The 18,111-nt window shown below is 36.0% G+C and overlaps 1 protein-coding gene across 1 annotated transcript in view; it reads right to left on the bottom strand.

Moving 5' to 3' along the window:
• Positions 1-18,111, bottom strand: part of UBE2D1 (ubiquitin conjugating enzyme E2 D1) — a 31,997-nt gene that overhangs the window by 12,642 nt on the left and 1,244 nt on the right. The gene's annotated exons all lie outside the window — the stretch shown is intronic.

The following is an 18,111-nucleotide window of genomic DNA, read 5'->3' as shown; positions in this document are numbered from 1 at the left end:
TTCATGAGCCCCTCACGCCTCTTGTCTAGATCTCTTCATGGCCATGCTTTTATCTCATGCTGAATTAAAAGATTTCAAAGACAAAGCATTTAAAACCGTTCATTTTTTTAGAAAAAATTAAATACTGTATCTGTGTGTGTTACAAAAGCAAAACAAAGCAAAACAGTGATTTGTAGGAAAAAAATAGAGCAATGTATAGTTTAACGCCAATAAGACCATTACCCATACCAAACCATAGTCAACAGATTAGAATACTTCCATCCACAGCTTTGTTGTGAAATAATGTCACTCACTGCTAGAGGGAGTGTAAACTCAGAATCTTTTGAAGGGTAATTTGGTAATATTAACTGTGAAAGTAGAAAATGTGTATGGTCTCTGATCCAGTAATGTCACCTCATAGAAGTAATTTCCCAGGTAGCCAAAGATACATATATAAGAATGTTCAGTGCAGCATCTTATGTAAGTATGAAAAACTGAGAATCACCTAAAGGCCTATCAATAAGAGAATGGTTTCATAAAATGATATAGCCATATTATGAAATACTGAGCAACCATTAAAAAGAATGAGATACATCTGTATATGCTGATATTAAAGAATGTTACATGAATAGAACAGAGTTTGAATGAAAAATACAAGCTGCAGGATGGTATGCCTATTATGATCTCATAACACATGCACAAATTATACTTGCATAAAAAACACATGAAGAAAAGGATACACACCAAACTATTAATACTCATCTCTAGGAGTGGGTTACTACTCCTTACTTTATGTCTTCTATATTGTTTCAATTTTTTTATAACACTTTTCTAATTTTTTAAAGAAAAAAAGATTTTTATTGTTTATGTGTACATATTTTTTTTGAGACAGAGTCTCACTGTTGTCACGTGGGCTAGAGTATAGTGGCATCATCATAGCTCACTACCACCTCAAACTCCTGGGCTCAAGCAATCCTCCTGCCTCATCCTCCCAAGTAGCTAAGACTATAGGCACACACCACCGTGCCCAGCTAATTTTTCTATTTTTAGAAGAGACCATCTCAGTCTTGCTCTTGTTGCTCAGGTTGGTCTCGAATTCCGGAGCTCTAGGGATCCTCCGGCCTTGGCCTCCCAGAGTGCTAGGATTACAGGCATGACCCACTTCTCCTGGCCTCTTATGCATTTTAAAAGCGATGAAATGACACTTTTTTCCCTCTACATCTTCTCTTTTCATTAAAAACTTTTTATAATACAATGAAAGACTGTCACAGATTGGAAGACAGATACTAAGAGATCCAACAACTAAATTCAATGTGGAATGGAACAGGAAAAAGACACTAGTGGAAAAACTGGAGAAATCCGAATTAGGTATGTAGTTTAGTTAATAGGATTGTACCAAGCTTGCTTTCCTCATTTTGATAACTGTACGATGATTACGTAAGTTGTGAATATTAGGGGAAGTTAGGTAAAGGATGTATGTGAACTTTTCACCTTATTTTCACAACTTTTCTGAAGACTAAAAATTATTTCAAAATTTAAAAAATGTAAAACATTTTATATATATTATAAAACTTCACTATTTTCTTTTCCAAGCTTGTTTCTTGTTCCTTATCTGTTAATGGGACATTAACCACCCAGTCAACAGGCTCAAAATCTCAGTATTATCTTGACTCCTCACTTTCTCTTATGTCCCTCATACGTAGTCAGATGTGAAGTACAATATATTCTACGTCAATATCCATTGCATTGCTTACCAGTTACCTCCAACATCAATTACAGTTCAACTATAACTGCTTCCCAATATGCATTACTTGCATAATTACCTTCTAAAAACACAGCTCTCATTTCATTCTTCTGCTTAGAAAATTTCAGTGGCTTCCCAGTGCTTAGTAAAGACCAAACTCCACCAATGAAAGTGTTTTCATTATCTAGTATGAAAGCTACACTTTCATCTAAGCTCCTCTTCACAAACTTGCCTAGTTATTCTCCAAAGAATGACCTTGGATTTTCTAAAATACTTTCAGGAGGTCTGTGAGGTCCAAATTAATTTCATAATAAAACTAAGATGTTATCTGCCATTTTCACACTCAGTATCTCATGAGTATACAGTGGAGTTTTCCAGAGGCTTAATGATATTTGTATTGTAACAGCTTGAATGCATAAGCATATGTCAGAATCCAGCTGTCATCTATAAGCTTGATTATAATGAGATTTGGAAATGTGTAAAACAATACTACTCTACTTTTTTTTGTTTGAGAAAATATGATTACTTTTCATAAAAATGTCATTTATGTTAACATGTATTTATTATTTAAAAATTATTTACTAAGTATTTTTAAACTTTTAATTTCTTACATGGTAAATATCAATAGATATAACCCACACAAACAAAAGCTCTTTGGGTTCCTACATACTTTTAAGAATATTAAAAGGGTCCTGAGGCCAAAAAGTTTGAGAACTGCTGGTCTAACCTGACTACCTAAATGTCCCCTGTACATGGTTAAGTTTTCCGGCCTTCATAATTTTTCTTCTAAAATAACCTTCCTCTCATCTCCCATGCCCAAATTTTATCCATTCTCCTTAACAATGGCTATCTTCTCAAGGGCCACTTTGAAAACCATGTGTTTTGGAGTCATTCAGACATGGATCAGACCTTTACTAGCTGTGTGACTGGGCAATTTACTTAACCTCTCTGAGTCTCAAGTGTACCATCTGTAATATGGGGATATTACTGGTTACCTTAAAGAATTGTATTGATGCTTCTACTATAAGTGTTTGGGGGAAAAGAAAAGAATTGTATTGAGAAGTAAAAGAAAATACATAAGGAAAACACCTAGCTTAATACCTAGCATGTACAGTAGGTACTTAATAAATGCTAATTTTTGCTCTTCCTTTGCTCTTCTACCAGAACATTTTTTTAAAACCAGAAATTTTATGTATTTTATTCAGGGATTCCTCCACAATACTAAGCACAATGCCTTTCACATAAGGTGTTTGGTATTATTTGAATCAAATAATAAAATTTAAGGGATAATGCAATCAGAACATAAATATCTCAAATTTCAATCTTTTAGAAATGAAATGATTAGATTTGGCAACAGAATCAAAATCAATATACAGACATGCAGACTACATATAATAAAAAGCATAGCAAGTGTTAAAAGAGAATATTGTAGTTTACTTAAAAACACTCGAGTGATCCTTTAAATAACATAATGAAACCTAAAAATGAATATCAAAAGAATATTAATCATTAAGATATTATACCATTGCCACAACTATTTTTAATTTATAGAATGTATAATATATACTCTAGCAAAGTATCCACAGCCACACAAAATTACTGTTAGAAATTTTTGCTTTGGTTTTACAGGTTTAGAAGCCCTCAAGACTCTAAATATTACATAAATATTCCCTCTTTATTGTTTATTTAGGATGCTACTGACCTATTTTTCAGGACATGGCTTTGGGTTGCTTTTCCAAGAGGAGTTAGGCATTTGTGCTGAACTGACGCAGTCTCAAAGTTGGGCAATCCTTAGTGACAGAACTGCCCACAAACAGGGCTGCAGTCTGCAGCATGGACAGAAATTTTTAAAAAAAAATCTGTTCTATACTCAACCAGCTGGCCTAATTATAGAAGTTTATTAAGTACTTACACATCCTTTCTGACAGGCATCATTCTGATTTTATACTTTCATCCCCTCTATATCCTTCTGAAGTTTTAAAGATCTAATGTAATAGTATCAGATTGTGATGCTAATAAAAATCCTCACAAGTTACTGGTCAGACACATCTGTTGATGATTAAACTAGGGCATAAAATTCAAGGAGAAATTATTCATATGTAGAAAAAAATATTTTCGTAAGATGTAGTTTAAAAGGTACAGGAAAGAGGGTCTGTCTGTTCCTCTAGATTCTTAGAAGCTTAAAAGTTGCTGCAGTGTGGCCGGGGGCGGTGGCTCACGCCTGTAATCCTAGCACTCTGGGAGGCCCAGGCGGGCGGATTGTTTGAGCTCAGGAGTTCGAGACCAGCCTGAGCAAGAGCGAGACCTCGTCTCTACTAAAAATAGAAAAGAAATTAGACGGACAGCTAAAAAATATATATATAGAAAAAGTTAGCCGGGCATGGTGGTGCATGCCTGTAGTCCCAGCTACTCGGGAGGCTGAGGCAGTAGGGTTGCTTGAGCCCAGGAGTTTGAGGTTGCTGTGAGCTAGGCTGACGCCACCGCACTCACTCTAGCCCGGGCATCAGAGTGAGACTCTGTCTCAAAAAAAAAAAAAAAAAAGTTGCTGCAGTGGTGGGACTTCCAAGGAAATACATGTAGGAGTATAAGCCTCAATGGTTACCTTCTGAATGTGTTGATTAAAGTTTAGAATGCTCTAGGAAGTCCTGGAAACAAAGTTTCTCCTAGGACAGACAAGTGATCTAATGAGGAACTTAATAATCTTAACTGTGGTAAACTACTTTCTAAAGCAAAACTAAAAACTGATATATGAAACATTAAAAAGTAAGGTTGGCTGGGCACAGTGGCTCACACCTATAATCCTAGCACTCTGGGAGGCTGAAGCGGGAGGATCACTTGAGCTCAGGAGTTCGAGACTAGCCTAAGCAAGAGTGAGACCCTGTCTGTGAAAAAAAAAAAAAGTAAGGTTATAAGATCTGATAAATTCTGAAAAGTCACAAGGATTACCTCAGAGTTTACTTCTTATATACCCCTTTAAACTTGTAGCACACTTCAGTACTGTACTTAAATATAAATAACCTTTATTTGTTAAAAGGTAGGTTATTGGAGGCATAGAAAATATTAATGATTTCTTTTTATTTCCCAGTTATTACAAGTAGCATTCAGGGCTGCTGGATTTTGCCATATAGGCCATGTACCACCAAATCTAAGAAACACCATTCACACAAAGTGAGTGGTGCCTCCCTGGAGCTCTGCAAAGCTTCAGAAAGTCGCACATAAAGGACATGAACAATGTATTCTTTAAACCCAATTAGGATATCATCACTGTCTTGGGTAAACAAATAGAACTTCTAATGTGGAAGCAAAAGTGATAGTGTTTTACATCTGAGTAGGACCATGAGTACTTATTTAAACGTTACTTATTTTGACCAGGTGTTGAAAATGGAAAGAAAACAATGGCAAACATAGAACTCCAAAAGTAAAGTAAAAACAATGACATCCTAGTAGAGGGAAAATAAAAGTTTTTTTTTTTCTTCAATAGACGGTGCTGGGTAAATTAGGTATCCACATGGGGGGGGGGGAATTAACTTTGACCCCCTACCTCAAACCATACATGTTGGGTGCCACATAACAACATTCCAGTCAACAACAGACCAAACATATTAATATGATGGTGGTCACATAAGATTACAATGGAGCCGAAAAATTACTATTGCCTAGTGACCTCATCACTGTGGTAACATCATAGTGCAATCCATTATTCACGTGTTTCTGTTGATGCTGTGTAAACAAACCTACGGCACTTCCAGTCATATAAGAGTATGGCACATACAATTATGTACAGTACATTAATACTTGATAATGATAATAAACAACTATGTTACTGACATGTTATTTACTATATTATAGTTTTGGGTTTTTTTTTGACACAGGGTTTTGCTCTGTCACCCAGGCTGGAGTATAGTGGTGTCATCATAGCTCACTACAACCTCAAACTCCTAGGCTCAAGCGATCCTCCTGCCTCAGCCTCCCAAGTAGCTGGGACTACAGGTGTGTACCACCACGCCCGGCTAATTTTTTCTATTTTTACTAGAGACGGGGTCTCACTCTTGCTCAGGCTTGTCTCAAACTCCTGAACTCAAACAATCCTCCTGCCTTGGCCTCCTGCGATTACAGGCATGAGCCACTGTGCCTGGCCTATACTATACTTTTTATCCTCATTTTAATGTGTGTTCTTTCTACTTATAAAAGTTATCTGTAAAACAGCCTCAGGCAGGTCCTTCAGATGTTCCTGAAGAAGGCATTGCTATCAGAGGAGACAACAGCTGTGCGTGTTACTGCCCCTAAAGACCTTCCAACAGGACGAGATGTGGAGGTGGAAGACAGTGATATTGATGATCCTGACCCTGTGTAGCCGAGGCTAATGTGTGTGTGTGTCTCAGTTTTCAACAAAAAATGTTTGAAAAGTAGAAATCAAAATAAAGTAAAAAGTTTACAGTAAGCTAAGGATAACTTATTGAAGAATTTTTAATAAATTTAGTGTAACCTAAGTGTACAGTGTTTTATAATGTTCATTCACCACAGCCAGGGCAATTTCCAGTCCTACAAGTTCCCTTTGTGGTAAGTATTCTATACAAGTGTACCATTTTTAATCTTTTAAACCTTATTTTTACTGTACGTTTTTAATGCTTAGATATATCTAGACATGCAAATACTTACCATTGTGTTACAATTGCCTACAGTATTTAGTACAGTAACATGTATAGCTTTGTAGCCTAAAAACAACAGACTATACCATACAGCCTAGGTGTATGGTAGATTATACCACCTAGGTTTGTGTAAGTACACTCTATGACGTTCACATAATGATGAAATTGTCTAATGATGCATTTCTCAGAACATGTCCCTGTCATTAAGCAATGCATGACTATACAATAATCAAGTCAAAATAGGCTGTAGGTTTAAATATGCAAGGTAAAATAGTAAAGCTTTTAAAAGAAAACATAAAATGTCTCATGACCTTGCGGGAGGCAGACATTTCTTAAATAGGACACAAAGAGAATGAAGCATAAGAGAAAAAATGGAAAAGTTGGACTTGATTAAAATTAAGAGCATCTGTTCATCAAAAGACACATTAAAAGTGTGAAAAGGCAAGTCACACAAGTGGGAAAAAATATTTGCAATACTACATATATCTGACAAAAGACTCATCCAGAATATGTTAAAAAAGAAAGTTGCTACAAATCACTTTTTTCTTAAAGCTAACTTAAAGAGGTACTTTACAAAAGAAGCTATCCAAATGGCCAATATATATATATCAGTAGGGGCTCCGCTTCATTAATCATCAAGGATATGCAAATTAAAACCAAAATGCTATGCCACTGCATACCCAACAGAATGGTTAAAATGAAAAAGAAGAAAGTACATGTGTTAGCAAAGATGTGAAGCAGATGGAACTCTCATACACCACTGGCAGAAGAAGAAAACTGACAGTAACCACTAAAGGTAAACATAGAAATACTACATGACCTAGCATTTCTACTGCCAGATGTATACCTAACAGAAACATGAATACATGCTCACCACAGTGACATTATTTGTAATAACCCCAAACCAGAAACAACCCAAATGTCCACCAACAGCAGAATGAATAACTTGTAGCATATTCATGCAAATGAGAATGAGTGACCTACAGTTCTATGCAACAATATAGATGAATCCCACAAACATGTTGAGCAAAAGAAGCCAGAGAGAGCCAAGTTCAAAAACAAGCTAACCTAATCTATGGTGACAGAGGTCAGACTAGTGATTTACCTTGAGAGCAGAAGAAGGGAGAAAAAAGGATTCCTAGGGTCCTTGTAATACTATTTCTTCAGCTAAGTGCTGGTTTCATAGATTTACTTGGTAAAAATTGATCAACTGGTATACTTTATGTATTATCCTATATTTAAACAAAAAGTTTACATTATAACTTTTTAAATGGATTTTGTCATAATGAAGAACACAATGATAGTATCAAAAAGATAGGCAAGGATATAGAGTTCATATAATGTAAAAGATGTCTATCAAATAATGAGACCAGTTATAAATCCATATATGAAATGAACATATTACAGTAAGCACACTGTGTGCTTTGTGTGTGTTTCAATTTCATTTCCAATGGCTTTTAATCTAAAATTGAAATGCAGTGTTGATTCAATTTTCTTTTTTCCCTTTGAGAAAAAGTAAGCTTAAAACAAACCACCCTATATCTAAACAAACATCATCAAACTGGTAAAAGTGTGCCCCAGACAAAAGTAGTCTGTACCAATGAAACGATTTTCTATTCTGATTAATATTCAAATAAAAAACTAGCCAGGGGTTTGCCTGGGCATAGTGATGCACACGCCTGTAGTCCCAACTAATCAGGAGGCTGAAGCAGAAGGATTGCTTGAGCCCAGGAGTTTGAGGTTGCAGCGAGCTGTGATGACACCACTGCACTCTAGCCTGGGTAGAGCAAGATGCTGTCTCAAAAAACAAACAAACAACAACAACAAAAAACCACCTGGGAGTATCTAAATTTCAAAATAAAAAGATAAGATATTAATAAGCAGTAGATTAAAGGACAGTGTCCTTATATCATTACTGGAAATAAAAGCACGTATAAGCCCACAAAAATGTGTACCTAATGGATTTACACAGGCTTACATGGCTAAGTACCTCCATTCTAGTTCAGATTTCTATAACCAACTAGACACAAAAGTACTGAAAGGTCTGAAACTGAATTTTAAATTAGCACAGATGGCATGTTTATAACACCCCCACAATATGCTGAGTGTTCTCCATAAAACCAACCCAGACACTATCCCTGCCTCTAGGGGACTTAAAATCTAAAAGTAGATGAGGCAGCCTAATTCAAAGTAAACAAATAAAAGGAAACAAAGACAGGAATGTAAGAGAAGGGGCCTAAGTTAATTCACCCAGCTCCCGGAAGGCTAACAGTCCACTCTGAACAGTGGAGAATGAAAGCTAACAAGTAAGAGCTGCCTTATTTACCATAAAACTTAATATGACACCAGGCAGTAAATATTCCCTAAAAAATTATGCTGACCAGGCTTGAAAATGCTTTGTTGTTTTCTGGCTTCAATAGTCAGAAGATCTAAACCTCTGTAAAATTATAGAAGTAATATTAATATATACCCTACTGCGTGTGTGTAAAGGACATGAAACAGCCTGTGTATAGGAGCTGATTTACAGTCCAAAATTGAAATTACTGAATCCAAAGCTTATGAAAGCATTATTTCAATAGCCCTGGTTCAACCAGCAATTAATTAATGTGACACAACCATCTTTACCTCAAAACTCTTAAAACAAGACAGTTATTCTCACTGGATTGCATTTTTCATGTTGTCTCTAAAGGGATAGCTGAGCTATATTTGGTGTGTCTGTAAATAAACATTTCACGGGCTTACAGTTCAGGCCCTGATCTCCTTATCCAGTTGACTAGAGCTATTTCAATAGAGACATTTTCAAACAATCATTAGAAATGCCTCCAAATACAGAACCTTGTTAAGGCCTTGAATTAAAAGTACATCTTGATTTTCAACCATGTAGATTCTTCCCGGAAGACTTCATACTGCTGACAACATCCAATTAACTAAGTTACAGGAACCAAATCCACTTCAGCAAACTGGTCCTGGCTGGTTTGCTGTGTCTTTGGATCAGGTATCTCTGGCAAAGGCTGTTTAAAAATAATAATGATGCAGCCAAATTCCACACAAAAGGAAGAAGATGAAGAAAACAATTACACTGTTGACTGTGCCACATTAGAATAATGTTTACTGAATATGAACTATAAAGAATGAAAGTTCAAGGTCAGTATTAGGGACATTATCTACCCAGTGCCTCATTTCTGCAACCACTTTCCCAGTGATCTCTGCACCAGCCACAATGACTCAATTTCCCAAAATACTATCTTGTCTCTAGTTTCAAACATACCTGTTTAAATATCCTCCCTACATATACAACAGTTCCATCAGAGGCATTACATAAATAAAAAGTATTTTTTATTTTATATTTTGTTTCTCAGAAGAATCTGAGAAAAGCCAGAGGAGAGACATTTCAGGATAAGAAGCCAAAGGCATAAGCCAGGCAGACTGGATTACAATATCTGGGACCAGAACAGATAATAGGAGTCTGAAGAAATTGCCCAGACCAGCAAGTCTTTGGGACTTGACTTGAAGGGCCAAGTAGGTTTAGGCACAGGTTGGTCAGACCAACTCAAGAGTCAGGTGATACAAACACCCTACAATTTTTCTCACATACCTCACTTTTCAATGCCCTCTGCCACCATTCTAGCTCAGACCCTTCTTGGATCTCACTTGAACAACTTCAACATCTCGATTGACTCTTTTCTCTACCTACACGCTGCTGCCAAAATCATCTTCTTAAAGTACTACGTCAAACCTTTTCAGTGTTTTCCATTTGCCTTAAAGTAAGACTTACATATCCTTAAAATGGCTTCCCAGAACTTCCAGGGTCCGACTGCTTCTCTCCAGCCACATGTCTGCAACCCCTTTTCCCCAGTGCTCTCTGCACCTGCGGTAATGACTTTCAACTCCCCAAAATGCTATCTTGCCTCTGGTTTCAAACATGGCTTTCTTTTAAATAGAAGATTCCTAATCACTTCCCATCTCCAACACTCTCTCTCACTCAGCCATTCATTTTATCTAATTTACTATTACTTTTCCATCTCATCTTAAACATAATTTCCTTGAGGAGGTTTTTCCCCCCGAACCCTTCAATGGGTCATTGTATATTCCCAGAGAACTCTGTGCTTCCTTTTCTTTGACAGTCATAAAATTATAGTGACAAACAGTGAACTGTCTTGAGCTCTATGAGGGCAAGGACACACACTTAGTGCTATGATTAAGAATGCTACTTCCTTTCTCAAAAACCTCCAATGGCTTCCCCAAGCTTCTACTTTAAGTACACATTTCTCAGCATGGGCCTTCCTTCACAGTATGAAACTTTATGGTCCACTATTCCCTGAATGATTCCCAAAAGCAGGATTATCTGCTCCTTCCCAAATAAGCCAAGCACTTTCTAGTGACTTAATTTCTGTAGCTTCTGTTATAAACCTGGCTCCCCTCTTTCAAAATGTTCACCTTTCCAAACCTATCCAATTCCATCTTCTCCGTGAAATTTTTCTTGATTTCCCTCAAATAAATTTGGCCTCTCCCACCTTTGACTCCCTTCCTGTTCAAATATGTTGTATTTTCTTTATGGTCCTTTCCTAAGTCCATCTAGTTGTTACAGTATTTTTCTCACCTTTATTAATTTTAAATTTCTTTTAAATGGTGATACCTCACTTTTCTATATAACTGTATCTCCTTACTGCATTTAGTATATAACTTATATCAGAAGGTGCTCCATAAATGCATCAACTTGAATCTTAAAAATCCATCATATAAAGCAACTAAGTATGTGGTTAAAACAATCTTTGAAGTACAAAAGCCACCTGTGAAACAGATGGAATCCAAATGGAATTAGAAAAGTATGTTATATTACCAGTACAATAATAGAAATACATCTTATTTGCATCACAAATAATTGCTCTTTAATCAAAGAATAGGACTTATTGACCTTATATTATACATTAAGATGCCAACATTTATTTCAATTCTGACATCTCAAAGTAAGTCAATTTTAACTCAAGTCTCATATACCTGCAGAGCCCGGTGCCAATGTTCAGGGTTTATTATTGTGACCAGTTCTGCTGTCTGCTAAACAAAAACAAATAGCAAATAACATTATTTAGGTTTGCTTAAAATTATGAAGCAGAAAGAACCATAGAAAGTACCGAGTTCAACCCATTAAATTTCCAGATGAGGAAAATAAAGACTATGAGTTTCTTGGCAGAGGTCACAAAGCCAAAGCTAGGACAAAGGTTCAGACCATCTGACTCCACTCCAGCATTTTTCCCGCTCGGAGTCAATATTCACCTCCAGACTGCAATACCGAGAGGACAATTATTCTCAACCGACACTGGAGCAAACAATGCCCCAGTACTGAATTAAGGCCATTTGCACATTTTTAACTGTGCTCAAGAGAAACAAAGTTGTGATGAGTGAAGGAATGAAAGGAATTCTTTTTATCTTTTCTCAGGAGCCTTTTATTTTATAAAAGGTTAGAAATGAACACTACTTTGTAAGTGTTCAGTAGAGTGTTTGCGTTCAAAGACACACTGAGAGGCAAGAAAAACAAGATAGGAAATTACACTCAACTTCAAAAAATACATGACAGAATTTTGACACACGGGAGAATAAGCTACATAGAACATTTTGAATGCTCCATTATCAAAACTTACTATTTACTTCATAATAACCAAGAAAGATAGAGCTTCAGGGGAGGGGAAAAAAAAAAAAGAAAGAAAACCTAGCTACCTATTTCTTAAAATGCACATAAAACATGAACATACCTACCAATATCTACCAAATATTTGTTATTATTTATTACTTCTTACAGCTCCATCCCTAATAACTGGCATATGGTAAGCATTTAATAAGTGTTTGCATAATAAATTAACTAATATCTCTAGTATCACTCACTGCTATTCTTGAATACTATGGCTGTACATCAGTAACTGTACAATTCTGCTACTTAAAGTAGAAAACAATAAACATTGACAGTTTGTATCAAATGGAAATGTTTCCAAAGCTAGAACATTTTACATTATGTCTGTGTATGTGTATAAATATATGCCTCTGCATATACATGTATATATATTCTTTTGATCTTCTTCTACAATATGTATATGTATGTATATATGGCATGCATTTTTGACATTAATTTTACCGAAGGATCTAATGTTATAGAACAATGATTTTCAAACTTTCCTTACAGCAATTCATAATAAAAACATTTTATACACAACCTAGTAAAAAGATACACTGGGATACACACACATAACTAAACAAAAGTTTCATGAAACAATATCCTTACTACATGCAAAGCACTAATATTTTCTATTTCATTTTAAAAAGTGGATGTTAATGATTCACTAAACTGTTGTGGAAGTGATAAGGAAAAACCCCCATCTATTACTTGGCACAGCAGCCACCTGAGACCCCCACCCCTCACGGAAGACCCACATTAGCATATGACTAACCTAACATCTAGTACATCAGCATAACACTAAACCTAATTACCTGGTGCAAGACACTAACCTAACACCTAGTACATTAACGTATCACTAACCTAACATCTGGCATATCAGCATAACACTAATCCTACTGCCTAGTGCAAACACTAAACTTATTACCTGGGGGGCATTAGTCACCTGAGATCCCTCCTCTTGGATCACCCCAACTTAATAAAAATGGGAAAAATTGGGTAGACGGGGCTCAGAATTTGGTGGCGAGACCCCTCTGAGCCCGCCGGCGAATAAACCTTGATTCTCCGACTCTCCGTGTGCCGCTCGGTTTGTTCTCGAGACCACTTGCTGTAACACTTGCCGTAACAGAAGCACATAAAACAGCAAAAAAAGATACTGAGGTGGTGTAAACCTTAGTTTGGCATCCATTTCTTAGAAATAACCTAGAATCAATTGACACCAACCAGAAATGTCAAATTGAAGTCTAGAAATTATTAAACATTGTTTATTCAAAAGTGGTGTTGGACACCTGGAAGGCTTTATTATTTATTGTGTTAATAAAAAAATACAAACTATATTCTGGGCCATAAAACAAGTCTCAAAAATTTTACAGCCTCAAATAATAATGGAATTTGTTCTCTGAGCACAATGGTATTAAATTAGAAATCAATAACAGAAAGCTATCTATAAAATCACCCAAATATATAACAAATAAATATTTCTAAATAATCCAAGGGTCAAAAAAGATTAAAAGGGAAATTAGAAAATATTTTTAACTAAATGAAAGTAAAATAAAACATATCAAAATTTGGAGAAAGCAAAACCACAGGCCAGAATTTTACTGGTTTAGAGAAGACCGGTGTCAGGTCCGCTTGGTTTCCTCCAGTGCAACCCAAACTCTGCTCACATAAGGGGGTGCCCTCCTGGAGTGAGAACAATCAGATTGTTATGTGAGGAAGCTTAAAGTGAAGGAACCAACTCCCCAGCTCACCCTGGTTGGGGAGGCTTTTTTAAACTGAAAGAAGAACAGGAATCTAAATAAGCAATGTGGAGTCACTGGAGGAGATAAGCCTCCAAACAGAATCACATGTGCAGAGGGCAGCAGGAAAAACACCCAGAAACAGGCAAAATAGGAGGTTGCAGAGCATGGCGGTGAGACGGGTAGTACTGTGTATGTATCTAGATGGTAGCTTCCTCCCCATACTAAGGCCAGCTCCTGGAATGAAGTAGCCTCTTATTACTGTATGAAACCAAACCTTTATAGACTCATTCCAGAACCAAATGAAATGCAAAAAAACCTCAGCTTCTCAGAGGCCATCTAAACCAACACAGGCCAGAAATAGAGCCTGTCTTGCCTTCAATACCTGTTCTGAGGTGGCCTAACGACTCTTCTGGTCCCCATATTCCACAAATCTGGTTCATGTTATATATATTCTGCTATCATTTATTCTAGCATTTCACAGGGACAAGAGGAGAGAGGACAAGTACCCCATTTTTAATTCGATGTAATATTGGTTCATCCACTATAAAAGGAGAGGGAGAGCTAATACATTAGTAGACAACCATTAACTCAGGCTGATGGCTATGGGCTAGGTTTATCATTGTGATTAGTGGCACTCATTAAAAGAAAATAAAGGGCCCATACATTTCCTATGTGTTTTTCAGGGAAAGAAAGTGAGCAAGGATGCTACTCTGCTTTACTGGAGGCAATCTCACATCCTGCTAGGTTAGGTTTTCATGTGTGCCTGGCTTCCTAAAATAGGCATAAACAGTCCTGTTTAGTTCTATGCTATTTATTTCCACAGAGAAGGTACCTCAGAACTTTTTAACTATAATAGGTAACCTCGTCCTTTTACACCTTTGTTGAGATGAAGAAAGAAAAATATATGATATATGATATCAGAGGCAAAAGAAAGACTAAGCTTAACTACAAAGAATCGAAAGCAGAAAAATTCACATGGTGGCTTGTCTCAAGATAAACTGTTTATTAGCTATCAAAAAGCATAAATACTGCGTGCCCCTTCTTTTTTTGTTGTTGTTTTTAAACTTATATCCTTCTTTCTTGAAAGAACCAGTCCTGGATGTAATCTTGTAATTCGAATAGTTTACTAATCAAACTCACTGCAGGAACTAAACAACCGTATCAATTCATAAACAGTTATCTCAAATGGAAACTTCACAATGAAATGATACTTTCCACAGAGTATTTATGAACTACAGTTAATTTTTCTAAAACCTTTTCGAAAAGAAAAATTTAAAGTGATGAAACAAAGATGATCAAAGTTAGATTACTCATTTGCAACGTTAAATGAGTTGTATACATTACTCTGTATACATTACTCTGGAGCAGAGATTTACAATGCATAATCAACACACTGAGCAATGCTTTAGTAAAAATGATTAAGTATGCCAAGGTCTTAATTACAATACCACTTTACAATTGTATCGAACATTTCAGTTTGCAAAGCACTTGCATCCACAAACTCATTTGATTCTACATGTCTTTCAGTTGAAATACAACAGATATAAGATATGTGGATACGTGAAGCTACACACTGAAGTGGTAAAGAGAATGGAATCTCAACCAGATGGTTTGGAGTCCTAGCACTGCCACTTACTACATATGTGATCCCGTGCCTCAGTTTCATCATCTGTAAAATGGAGACGATACTCTTTCTACCTCTTGGGCCTACTTAGGATTAAATCATTTAATATATGTCAAGTACTCAGAACAGTGTCGAGCACAGCATAATCATTACACAAACACCGGTTATTGTTAGCAGCAGCAGCACTGTGTAGATAAGAAAACTGAAGCCAGTAAGCCACGTGGCCAGGAATAAAAACCAGGCCTTCTTCACTCATTTAATGTTCCATCCACAGAAGGCTGAGTTTTTTAAGTATCGTAAGGTTTTGTAGACTGACATAAAGTTTAATTTGACATTCTACAAATCAAAAAATCCAGCAGCTCAAAACACTCATAAAATTGTATTTTAATTTATGTTGATATATATATTTTAGATTAATTTGATTATTTAAAAAACCCAAATGTTCCATTTTGGGAATAGAACTACAGACTAAGGAATAGTTCTCAGTGTTGCTGTATTTGTAAAACAAAACTCTTTTGTTTCATTTTTCAAAAGACAAAAAAAAAAAAGGCAACAAGCCTATCATACCACATCATGCTCGTGTGACGATCACTACCTCAAATTCTTTATCAAAATAAAAAAAACTAGATGGAAATATACTAAGATGATGATAATGACTGTATTAAGATTTCCTTTTTTTCTTCCAGTTTTCTAAACATTCAGTATTGTGATATAACATTTATAATTTTAAAAATGATTCCCCCCAAAAAGTATACCAAGCATTGAAAATAATATTGGTAAAAGAAACACTTAGAAATTAATTCTAGAAAATAACCCACTTAAAGAAGATGCCCACTTAAAAACTACCCTCTTTTTTCTGACATGTTTTGGGTATCTTTCCTCAGACTTTGTTCAAACATTTTTCCTTTAGTGATTTAGGTGACTATGATAACATCTTTCACTGTTATCTAAAAATAGGGCATGAGTGTGTAAATTTATGAGCTGAAATGCAAAACTGGCACAGGATGCCTAAATTAGAGCACTAAATCATTTAGTATACTGTAGTATAGAATTATATTTTAATCATTGATATCCACATGCCTTGTATGTACATATCTTTTTAATTCAACCATCTTTATTCTTTTCATAGTGAAGAAATGTGAAATTGAACATTTTAACATTCTTAATTAAATATGCCAAATCACCTCTTAAGAGATTATCCTTGAGCAAAAGCACTCCTCCACTACAGGCCTCCAGATCCTTCTTTATATAAGGAGAGCAGACCAGAACATCAGCAGTTCTCAATCTTCTTTTCACCCCAGCCCACCTGAGGGATTCAACATCTCTCTACTTTACAGCAATGGGGACAGGCTGAAAACATCCCACAGGTGATTCTGATGCATTGCCCTAGAAGCAGTTCCCCTACTGGTACCCTCCCCTACACTACTGCGGAATTTGAGGTTCCACACAGCTCTAAGGCCTGCCACTTCAGGTACAAGAAAATTACATACAACCTAATGACCTGGAAAATAACTGACAATGTCACTTTAATATGCTTAAGAAGAATGGCCAAAAATCAGTATATATCTTCATTTGTTGGAACATGCAAGATTCAAATAAAATCTGTATACTGATGATATCAAAGAAGGCTTTATAACTGTTCATACGACAGACAGCATCTCTGACCTGGAAATGTCTTCTAATCAAGGAGGTAGGCAAAGGAGGAAAAGTTCAGAATCAGTCAAAAGAATGACCCCTAACGTTTGAGGGAATGGTGTGAATGTGTGATTAATGGAAAGGAGATTTGTGTAAGTCAACTTGCCTATAATAAAAAAGAGAATCCGCAGATGGACACATGGAGATGGGATGTTATGTGATCCCCAATTACTTCTCCAAAATATCAATTTGTAACAAGTTTGACATCAATTCTATGTAAGTGATATTTTTGTCCTGGAGAACTCTATAATAACCAATTAACTACTAAAAAAAGACTTCGACATATGCCATATTACAATTATAAATATAAGTCAAATACGCTGGCTCAGCATGATGACTGACAAGAACTGCCAAGCATGGTATTTACAGAGGGTGTCCATATGTTTTTGAATGTCCACTTAACTGTGGACTAATTCCACAGCATATGTACAACATCATGTGAAAAATTCTCACAACTAGGAAACAGAATTCAAAAATTTCTTTGGAAAATGTGTGTTGTCTGATCCAAATGTGAACCAACATTACATCATCATGAATAAGGATGCAAGGTATGCTACAGACGCTGACTGGGGCTTAAAAATTCGGATTATCTATATGAAAAAATGTGCAATTGCATTATCTTCAAACCAAAAAAACATTATTACCTAATAAATGCTGATTGTTAACTGTACATTTTATAGTGAGATGACCCTTAAATAGAACAAAAGATAACAGAGATCCACACATTTAGTATTTGAACCAAAAAAAAAAAAAAACTTGGCAGGGTCTAAAAGTTGCTGTCCTCTGTACCTAAAGATACCACCAGTGGTGAGTAAGAATACAATGCATACATCTCTATCACTGCACTAACATATGCTACTGCTGTAATGACTCATGGAAAAAGTTGATAAAAATTTTTGGTAGGCACTGATTTCTTCTGAAATCAATCATAAAACACATTGTCCACTGTTGGCTTAACTTGCTCCAAGCACTCCCTATTTAACAAATGTATTTTTGATGTTCCCAACATGGAC

Source organism: Lemur catta, chromosome 14 (assembly GCF_020740605.2).
Source record: "Lemur catta isolate mLemCat1 chromosome 14, mLemCat1.pri, whole genome shotgun sequence".
Taxonomy (NCBI): domain Eukaryota; kingdom Metazoa; phylum Chordata; class Mammalia; order Primates; family Lemuridae; genus Lemur; species Lemur catta.
This window is presented reverse-complemented; position numbering and strand designations above follow the sequence as displayed.